The sequence below is a fragment of the Pyrus communis genome, chromosome 1, assembly GCF_963583255.1.
Source record: "Pyrus communis chromosome 1, drPyrComm1.1, whole genome shotgun sequence".
In the NCBI taxonomy this organism is placed as follows: domain Eukaryota; kingdom Viridiplantae; phylum Streptophyta; class Magnoliopsida; order Rosales; family Rosaceae; genus Pyrus; species Pyrus communis.
The window spans coordinates 33784834-33796505 of NC_084803.1; positions in this window are offsets into that span (position 1 = coordinate 33784834).

Sequence of the window (11672 nt, forward strand, 5' to 3'; positions counted from 1 at the left end):
GAAAATATAAAGCAAAATATTAAAATTCTACCAAAATAATTACCAAATTATACTAAGAATAGGATAAAATATATAATATAATATTAATTCATCAGATAACAACATCAGTCAATCATGTGAGACTAATGAAAAAGGACGTTTCTTTCAAGCGGTTCTACACTCCTACTCTCAAAAGTAATGTTGTAAATGGAATTTGTACGTTTCATATATAGCAGCCCCAGTCTAGCAAAATAGACAAACCTACACAGTGAGTACACACGCAATCCTCATATGAAAAGACAAACCTACCCAGTCTAGCAGCTCGGAGTCGCTAAATAGACAAACCTACCCAGTCTAGCAGCTCGGAGTCACTAAATCCTCATATGAAAAGACCATAAACCTACACAGTGAGTACACACGCAACTCACTTGCACACACTTGCTTTCGTTGGTGTTCGCAACCGCAACTAGCAATAACACCAACACAGAGAAAAAATTTGCATCCTAAAATCCCAGTAAAATTTGACGAGAAAGCCATCAACAAAACGGATTCAAATTGCTTAAAGCTTTCAATACCGAATCGAGTTGCGGGGTTCCGATCTGGTTTAATCCTAGAAACGGCCGGTCTAAGCTGCCATATAAAGTTGGAGCCACGGTTCACATCGACGGAAAGCGAAAACTACAATGTATACTTTACCACTATAAATGGTACAAAGTAGAAGTAGCTAGCAGATGAGTAGAGTGATAAGGAGAGAGAAGGAAAAATGAGCCAATCTTTTGAACATAGAAAGACAGAATGGAGCAACACATGGAGATAGAAGTGCGTAAAATTTTACTACTATAGAGGATATTTTGTAACTTACACTCTAGAAAAGAAAAAACAAAACCAATGATATCATTTTCCAACTTTTATCTCTCCTTAACATGTTTAAAAATGTTGTCTCACTATGACATTAAGTATTAAAAGTACATTTTTTATGTAATTTTTCCAAAAAAGAAACCAATGAATTACAAATTGTTTTGTCTTCAAACTCTAGTTTCTTCTTTGAATGTAGCCGGCGTGTTCCTATGGGATTAACAATTGTGTTAAAGATTATGCCAAAAGATATAAAAGATTAATACTCTTTACATTGAACGTTATGAACATTTTACATACAATAGATTTGATCGATATAGTCCCCATACAAAAGATCGGAGATTTTCTCTATCTACATGCAAAAAATATCTGATCAACACATTCCACTTAGATAGTTTATGTGGCTTTCGATTGGTGGTAGTACTTATATAATAAAAATTAAAAAAAACCTATGAAACGTTATGCTATTTACATGCAAAAAGTATTAGTGAATATTGTTTCATTTACATTGATAAAAGATGACAAAAGTTTTTCACTGGAATACCAAAAGTTTTCCTACAGTGCTCTTCATTGCCGAGAAAACAGATTAAGCAAGGGAAAAAAATGAAATATTGAAATACATGCAATGAATCTGCACATCAATAGATTTATATTTTATAGAAAATAAGGATAAAGTATGGTTACCTAGTTTTTTTCATGAGTTGGAGAGGATTTTTTTTTAAAGATTTGATAAGGACGTCATCAAACTCTTGTGGATTTTCATTTGAGGTTTCTTCTGTCTCACTATTTTAAATATATAGCAAAGCTTAATTTTAATGTATATTGGATAAAAATTGATTTTAAATATAACGAAAGATAATTGTTAAGTACGGTGTAAACTTTTTTCGCCACTCGTACAAAGAGCACTTTTGATTGATTCTCTTTTTCTTTTGTGTGACTCTGCAATTGTCTCATGTGTTATAATGAAAGTTGATACTATCGTAAAAGATGTGGGACCATGATTTTTTAAGGCTGGAGTAAGGTTGATGTGAATATCATTACCTTAGAAGTCTGATCATGGACTCAACAGCTCTGTTGGAATAAAATTCCTTTGAGGGATTTTCTAGTTTGGATGCCTAATTTGGACCTACTTAACATATAGTGTTGCAGGTTGTACTTGCCTTAGTATGCTGGTCCAAGATATAAGTAGTCATGCTTAAGTTTGGAGTTCAGAAGCACCCTCAAATGATTTTTGGATCGCTCTTTCGATTATTCTCTTGAATGGTTAGAGCCCAGATTTGAATGTTATAAACCACAACCTTTTTTGGTTGCATAATTTATTCAGATGATGCACTGGACTTCCAAGTCAAGGCTCCATTTGCTCGTGCCCCGTAACCCGCCAATCATAATCACGCTTATTATAGCTCGAGCCCTCTAAAGCTTCTAACTGAACAATACGGAATGGCTAAAAAAGACGCATCTGACACTCCTCCGAGACTATAATTAGAAGTGTGACTACTTGTGGTGCACGTCAATCCTTAGATCGTAAGGATTCCAAGATCATAGGAAACTCACTGATTCTTTGTTAAATTAGGTCTCCATATCTTGTAGTACAAGCACGGTCAATCTCAGTAAGGCTCCGAAATAGGATGATGGTGGCATCACTGCTTTGTTTGTGCAGCTTCAAAGTGAAAGCTGTTTAGTCCATGAGTAGACTACAAGGGCGTTCTTGAAGGAAAAATTTTGTCTTTGCTAAGAACATGTGAGAACATTTGAACACATAAGCAAACTAATAACACTTTAAATTAGGTATGCATTAAAAAACAATTCTAAAACCCATGACTTTCAAAGCCTAGTGAATGGTGAACCAAAAGACTCTTTAACAAATTAAAGAGAAGAAAGAGTTTGAGTTTCATTATCCTTGAAGCTCATCCTTGTTTACACAAGGGATTAACCCAAGCGGAGGGCCTTCAAGTCACCTCCCTTGCTCATTTGAATGGTTGCTTCTTTGCTTCTCCTTTGCTCCTTGAGGATTTGAGGAGAGGAACTCCAACACCAAAAGTTTGGTGTCTCTAAGTCTCCACACCAAGGATGAGGTGTGACGATGAAATGGATGACTTAGAGGAAGGAAGACTGCTAGCTATTCTCCTCTATGTGTGGCCGGCCTCTTTGGAAGACAAAAAGGAGAAAGAGTTCTACTCTTTTGCCTCAAAAGAAAACCCTAGTGAGACAATGGCTATAAAGATGTCTTTTATACCACCTCACATGTGCGTGGCAAACTTTCAATTAACCCAAGTTTGCTACCACTCACCCTATGGGCCGGTTTCCTTTAGTTATTGGGCTAATTGCCCATTTTATTTTAGTTGTCATATAACTTAAACATAATGGGCTTTGTGGACCAAAACCCTTTTGGGCCCCGAGACCCGAAACTAACTTGAAAGCCTAATACGAACCTTTCATATAATTAATTAACTAATGAGTTAATCTTGACCATTCTCAATTAAACCATTTAATTGCTTATCCATCTCATTTATATTTCTTCACTTTCATCCTTACTCGGTGTATGATCCATTAGGTTCCAATTAGTGAGGCACATTAGGTTCCAATTAGTGAGGCACATTAGGTTCCAATTAGTGAGGCAGTGGGCGATTGTTACTCTTAACAATCAATTGTGAATTGAAACTTCATTTCAATTGTGAATTGAAACTTCATTTCAATTGTGAATTGAAACTTCATTTCAATTGTGAATTGAAACTTCATTTCAATTGTGAATTGAAACTTCATTTCAATTCTCCCTTTGATGAAGATTAGTGTTTGCTAATCTTTAGGACTTTCACAAACCATGAGTGACACCTAGCAGTATGTCATGGCTACCCAAACTAAGTAGAAGTCGTTGGAGAACCTATCCAGTTACAATTACAATGCAATACGGTCATTCTCTAATACAATACTCTTAATCACATTGTTTGAGTGATAGTTTGTTTCATGTCTACTATCTAATGTGATACTTCTCTATATGATTCAATTGAATATGATTTGGAAGAAACTTCCTAAGTCATATTTGTATGCTTTGGCCAAAGACTCAAAATCATATCTCAGAGTATTCTTCCTCCACCATGGAAGGTTAGAGATCCCTTGTGCACTCATATGCCTACATGACTAGATAGCTTGATCCGAATAATGTCGTAGACACTCTCAATGGAATGCCTTTGACATGATCAAAGATCAAGGACCTAACCATTAGACATCTATAATGCCTTAGGTCAAAGAACTACTTTGCATATTGCAACTTACGAGTTCTTACATGACATGTATGTTCGAACTCTCTTTTGATCGTAGTTCAGTGTACTCCATTACCTTTTGAGCACTTATGTGTTTGTCTCAGTGTCCAACACTAAATGACTTGAGACTAGTCATACTCATGCTTGAGTTAACATAACACATACTAACGCTAGCAGATTGTCAATGCCTAATTGGCAATCCTATGGTTAGGAACGTTTTAGGAATGAACATAAGAGAATAGTCTCGCTAGTCTAACTTACTTAGATCACTTCTCTCTTAGGTTAAATACATTCCTTGGATTCCCTTATTGCTTAAACACATAATACAATAATTAGTGATTAACAATAAGTTTTGCCCTTCATTAAACATATAATAGTTTAACACAATAAGTATTCCAAAAGCTACTACATCAAATGAGTGGCTTTGTGGGCATACTTCCAACAGTTCTTACCTCGATCTACCTTACTCCAAATAGTTTCAAAGTAAGGACGAGTAATTCACCGTTCGGACTTTTTCATGTGTGGGAATCCAGATCTATAATTGCCACGTGGTGTAGAAGTCATTTGGATTTATGAAATTTTTCTTCTTTCTCCATATGATATGCCATATTCCTTTTCCATTACAGGCTAATAGTGGAGGAGGACAAGTGTGGAGTTGTCGTGTAGTTCTTCGTGGGTGATTTTTTTAGCTTGTCAAAGTAGACTTGTATCGGTTAGAATCCTTAGGTTAACCGTTGACTTGATCATGATTTTGTGCATCCTGAACTTGTAAGTGGTTGCAGTGCGTTGTATGTCGTTTGATACAAGTACGGAGGAAAAACTTGAGGAATTATGCAGAGAAGTCCAGCCTACGCTATGAGTGGTAATACGGCAATAATGCTTTCCATGTAGCTCATAATTGTGTTATGCAAAATTCTACAGAAAGCTGACATTTGTATCTTCACGATGATGTATGGCATGAAACCCAGTTTGCTTCAATCAAGTACATTTGATCTGGGAAGTTGAAGGTGCCGCTGCAACTTGGTACTTGTGCTAACTTGTTGTTTGACTACTTTCCGTGCCAGTTTTGAGGTCGTTCTGTCTCTAGAAAATTCTGGAAAAATATGAACATTGTAACTGCACTTCGTATCTTTCCAGGCATGTATGGGATGATGGAGAAATCAAGAAGGCCTTGAAATTTGTGACTGTCTTTGTACGTAAAACTGGAAAGATTGGTTTTGTAGAAAATTTTGAAACTTTGTCACAGCAATCTTGGGCATCTTAGCTTTCGTCTCAAACTGGCCTTATGTCAAATTTCATCCGGAAGTTGGTATTTCATTGAAAATCATTCAAGTGCACAAAATTTGTTTACATTGACAAAGAGCTTTGCTAGCATTTGCCTCAGTAGGAGTGTTGATAGACTCGAACTAAGTTGTGCGTAGACATTAGACGGACATTAGACGAGAGGTCTACGAGTCGAACTTGTGATGAGGTGTTGGTTTGCACTGAGTAGAACTTACTTTAATTGCTTCTTGGATTGGAAGCTCTTTGAGAATCAGGTTTATTGTGGGCGAATTTTCTTGGATGCTCTTTTCCCTAAATCTTGGGATTATCACCTCTTTAAATCACAAGATGAGTGATGAATAAAAATACACCAATAATTAAATTAGTTCATGTCTCAGACAAAAAAGAGCTAAGTGACGGTAATTGAGAACAGTAATAATAACGATAAAGGAACAAGACTCTTCCCTTTTCGTATTTCTTTGTGTTGTAGCATGAGTGCTACAGTGCATTGTAGAGCCGTCATGGTTTGTTATTTAGTTCAATACTCAGATGGAATACGGGACAAAATTTCGGAGTCGAACTTTAGGCTTTTTCTAGGAGTGACCTACCCTAGAGATTTCTTCCCGTATTGGGACTCTGCTATGCTTGTTGGAGTAGTTTTGTCGCTGTCGGGGTTACCAGCTTTACTAGAATAATTTGAACATTTTGACTACCAGCTCTACTAGAATAATTTGAACGTTTTGACATGCGGACCATACTTGCAGATTATCTTTCGTAGCTTGCTGTGCTTATTTTTAAATTCGAATTGTCTTCTTCCAATGCGTGAATTGTGTCTGCAACTCGAATTAGGCTTCTTCTAATCCTAGGGCATGATAGGAGCATATTTATGCGCCTTAGTTTGCTTGTTTTCTTGCATTTATGTTGCTAGTACTTAGTAATTTTAGTACTTTAAGCTATTTTCGTGTGTTTGTAGGTCCAAAGGGCTAAAGGAGCAAGAAAGTGCATTTTGGAGTAGTTTGGGGCATTAAATGGATTGCATATGCTTAAAGCCAAGTAGATGGACGAAATTGAAGACCTAAAGGAGTTAGGATTCCCTTGCAACCTAAATTCCATGCCGTGGCATCCTTTAGTGTTTCCCTTCCTTGCCATGCAAGGGAGGGCCTTGTTTCCTATTCTAAAGCATTAAAACACATTCCCCATCCACTCAATCATTCAAACATCCCAAAACCGTGCATCCCATCACCCATTCACCCATTGCCGTGCATTACTCCCATTCTTTAATTCAGCCACTTAATCATTTAACCACATTCACATATAACCCACATAATCTACCATCATTCACACAAACACAACCATTGCCATGCTTCCCCCTTTGTTCCAGCCACTCCACATGCATTTCCAACCTAGCAACAACCCTTTAATCATTTAACCTAGCTGTCATTGCACATGCATTCCCCTTGCATTTCCAGGTTGTCCACTTCATCATTGCAGCCATATATTCACCCACATGCACTTTAATCATTCAATCACACCATCACACATTCATTCTCCAACCTTGCCGTGCACATCATCATAAACAATCAGCCATTCCACATGCATTTCCACCCACATGCACTTTAATCATTCAATCACACCATCACACATTCATTCTCCAACTTTGCCGTGCCAACCACACACCATTCCAGCTTTCCTTCATTGCAGCCACATGCATTTCCAACCTAGCATTCCCCCTTTAAGCCACATGCACCCATAATCATTCACACCTTGCAGCCACATGCACATTCACCCCTTTCTCTCCCTATAAAACCATGCAATGCATTCACTCTTCCATATTCCCATTCACACACCAACAAAGAGCCTTGTGTGCCGTGCATATTCATTCCATTTTCTGCATCTTTCCTTTCCATTGCCGTGCCCTCCAACCACTTCCCATCCCTCCAAAACACAATTCCAACCACTCCCCATTCCATTCCACATACAAATACAACCCCAAACCCCACCTTAGACCTTGTGCAACAACAAAGAGGAAGAGAAGAGGGCCTAAACGTTCATACAATTCAAGTTTGAGTTGTTGGAATGTTTAGGTGTTTCTTTTCCTTTGAATTCAATGTTTAATTTCAATTCTCTTTGTTTTGTAATCATGAGGAACTAAACCCCCATTGGCTAGGGGGGATTCGAAATATATGTTTATGCTTGCAATATGATTTGATTACCTTTGGTTGGAATTTCATAAGTTGTGAATTCAATTTGTTTAACTGTTTGATTGATAACTTATTTATGTATGTTTATTGAGAGTGCACGCTTAATTTTCATGCATGAATATGATGCTAGAATATAAGTGAGTTTCACCTAATAGTTATGAACTTATATTCACAAGTAGTGGAGGTTGCTTATAAACAATCGCGTTAAATAAATTCTTGGCATAAGTTTCATGCAATCATAGTAACGAATGCCTCGTCAACACTTATAGTTTTCATGATGCTTAATGATTCTTGCTTGTATCTCTATTATACAATTCATGTAGGGAACTTGTGGGGAATGCTTTGGGTTGTCGCATGCAATCATCCAATTCATTAACTTAAGGAAAATTTGATGGTTAATTTAAGCGGACCTAATTAACCCGGGGTGTTGAGTTTCATAATTTATCGAAAGACCAACTGAAAATCATCTTGTATGCAAGTGTAACATGTGTGGAGAAGAACCCCTTAGCTATTCCATCATCCATTGATTCATCACAGTTTGTTTTACAATCTGCAACTATTGGAGTGTTTGGAGTTCTTTCTTCTCTTGTTTCTGTTTTCATGTTTAATTTAACTTGTTGTTCAATTATGCGAAACATGTGGAACTAATTTCTTTTTAGTTAGAGGCGAATTTGAAGCCATGGACATATGTTGGTTATGATTTGATTTACTCCGGTTATGAATTCATGAACTTTAGATGTGGTTTACTTTTCTGTTTTGATTAAGAACTTGTTTATGTATGTGGGTTGAGGGTCGACACTTAATTTGCATGCCTAAACTTGATGCTAGGATATAAGGGAATTTCACCTAATCGTTATGAACTTATATTCATGAGTAGTAAAAATCGCTAGTCACGATTGTGTTTAGTAAACCCTAGGCTGGATTAACATGCGTATTCCATAGTTATGAATGCCTAGTCGATGTTTATGATTTCCGTTGAACTTAATGATCTTTGTTGAATGTCTCTATCATGCGTATTCCATAGTTAGGGACTTTGATTAGGAATAATTTGGTTGTAATGCGTATTCCATTCAATCCAATGAATCTAGGGAAATCTGAAAGTTAATTTAAGCAGACCTAATTAACTTGGAGCATTGTCATTCATCGTTTGTTGAAGTCATAACTGGGAATCAAATTATATGCATATGTTCATGTGTGGATAAGGAACCCTCTAACTAGTTTCTCATCATTCTATTTCATCAATTTCGTTTTTACAATCTGTTTTAATTAGAATCTGTGCATTTAGTTTAATTTCGTAAAAACCTCAATCCCCCTTTACTTTATTGTCGAATTTAGTTAGAAAGTGTCTTAGTTTGTGTTTCTAAGTGTTTTGAATCAATTTATTTCCCAAAATTCGTCCAAAGTACTCAAAGTGCTCAAAACTACCCAGAAAGTGTTTTTAAGGCAGTTTTGAGTGTTTTGGGTGTTGTTTGAGTCTTTCGGTTTGTTTTAGTGTTTTAAGTGTTTAGTTTCGCATTCTTTGAGTCTAGTATAGTGTTTTATATTGTGTTTTTACGTTTTTGAGTCAAATCCAAGTGATTAACAATCCCTCCTAATCCCCGGTCCAGAACGATCCTTACTTACATACTTACTACAATTGATAAAAAGAGGGTTTAATTTGTGTGCGTATAATTCTCGCATCAGGGCAATGTACACTTTGTGTGGTTGCCATAGTCTTAACTTAATGCTTTGTGATATGGCAAACTCTTATGGAAAAGCGAAAGACTTCTTTGGAACAGTACAACGTATTTATAGCTTGTTCGCAAATTCTACAATACGATGGCTGATTTTGAAAGAAAATATAAAAGGACTGACTCTCAAATCATTGTCGGCCACATGATGGGAAAGCCGTGTTGCGAGTGTTAAAACAATTCAATCCCAACATCTACAGATAAAAAAAACTTTACTCCAATTAGCAGAAAGTGGCAATGACTTAGTAACAAGAAGTGCATCTACATCTTTGGCAACATACGACATTGGCAATTTTGAGTTTTTATTGGGCATAACTATTTGGTATGAAATATTGGCTGTTGTTAATGAGGTTAGCAAAGATTTGCAATCTAAAGACATGCTTATTAATGTTGTTGTAGAACAAGTACAAGGATTGATCGCTTATTTTGAAAAGTACAGAGAAACTGGGTTTGCGAATGCCGTGATTAATGCTAAAAAACTTGCTATTGAAATGGAAATTGATACCGTGTTTCCAGAAAAGCGTCAAGTTCGTAGAAAAAGACATTTTGATAAGAATGAAGGTGAATCATCCAAACCAACTGAACAATTAGCTGAGGAATCTTTCAGGGTTATGATGATATATTTGGGTTTTTGTTTACTACAGAACGGTTGAATTCGATAGACAATGATAAATTGAAAGATTGTTGTGATCGGCTTCAAAACTTTCCCAAGAAAGATGAGCTATTTGATGTTGATGGGGATGCATTATTAGTATGGTTGAAGCTTTTACGAGAGCGTTTTCCAAAAGAAATAAAGACATCCATTGACATATTAAACTACTTGAAGAGGATGTGTTGTTTCCCGACTGTAAGGTTGCATATAGAATTTTGTTGACTATACCTGTTACCTTTGCATTGTAGAAAGGAGTTCTCAAAGTTAAAGTTATTAAAATCATACTTGCACTCAACCATATTGTAGGAAAGGTTAAATGGACTTGCCGTGATATCGATTGAAAGTGATTTTTTAGAAAAAATTGATTATGAAGGTTTAATTGATGATTTTGCAGCAAGGAATGCATGAAGAGCCATCTTTAAGTGAAGCTTCAGATCTAGACTTTTTTATGTTTTGTTTATTTGGTTTCTTTATATTGAACTTATTGTTAGTTATTAGTACTATGGTTATTTTGTAGCTTTCTTTACATTTAATAATATTTAGAAATAGATGATTCGTTAGTTTTAAAGTTTATTTCGATATTGATTTTTAGCATCAATACGTTGTTCCAATTTTTTTTAAGATGTCTTAGAAGAAGGGCCCCATTTATTAATTTCGCATAGGGCCTCTGAAATCTCAGAGACGGCCATAGTTAAGGCCTCAGAGGTTTGATCGACAAGTGACCATCAACATGTCTGACGTTGCTAGTAGAGTTAAAATCTTGCAGCTTAGTAACTAATGTCCAATATACTAGTTTATCAATCAATTAGCATGAAAACTATATACATCTGATTAAGCAAATTGTAAATTCATTTTTTCGTATATAAAAACAAAACAACGTCCCAGCCTCGCCGGCTAAGGCTCGAGCCAGAGGGTCTTCCAGTATAGGTGGCCCCACCAGAACAGTTTTAATTGTTTTCATTATTTATTTTGTTATGTTTTTAATTATACAAAAGTTAAAATTGTTTTTTCATTATTAATTTTTTAATTCACAAGACAACATTTAATTAGAATTGTAGGATCCAATTATGTGTCATATCAACACATAACAGAATTTTTAACGGAATTATGACGGAATGATCACATTGATTTGCGGCACCTATTTTTAAGAACTACATTGACTGATTTTTAATTTCTGCACTTTGTAGACGACATAAACGAACACGAAACAACTACCGAGTCGAACGAGTTATATACATCATAGAAATGGGCAGACCTGGTCTACAACTCGAATCTCATCAGAGTCGACCTGCTGCTATAAGTTGGTGCAGATTAGATGATCACTTCGAGTTGGTTTTTTGGAGAATGAGTCCCACATTAATAGAACGAGAGACATTGCATGAGCTTATAAGTAAGTTGAGCTACTCTTCATATTACCAATTGGTTTTATGGTGGAACCCAACCTCTTTCTTGGTATCAGAACATGTTATCTCACGTCTGAAATCAACCGGCCACACGTACTTCACATCACCCTATTGAATTGTTCATGTTTTAAGCTTGAAAATTTACAACATGTGAGGGGCGCGCATTAAGAATGAGTACCACCATTGATGGGAATGACCTTACATAAGCTTAAAAGTAAATTGAACTTATCCCTATATTAACAATTAATTTTATATTAAAACTCCAACTTTCTTCAGATTTGGTGTCATATGTCAAGCGGTTTACAAATCGGATTGAACGTCTTATGGCG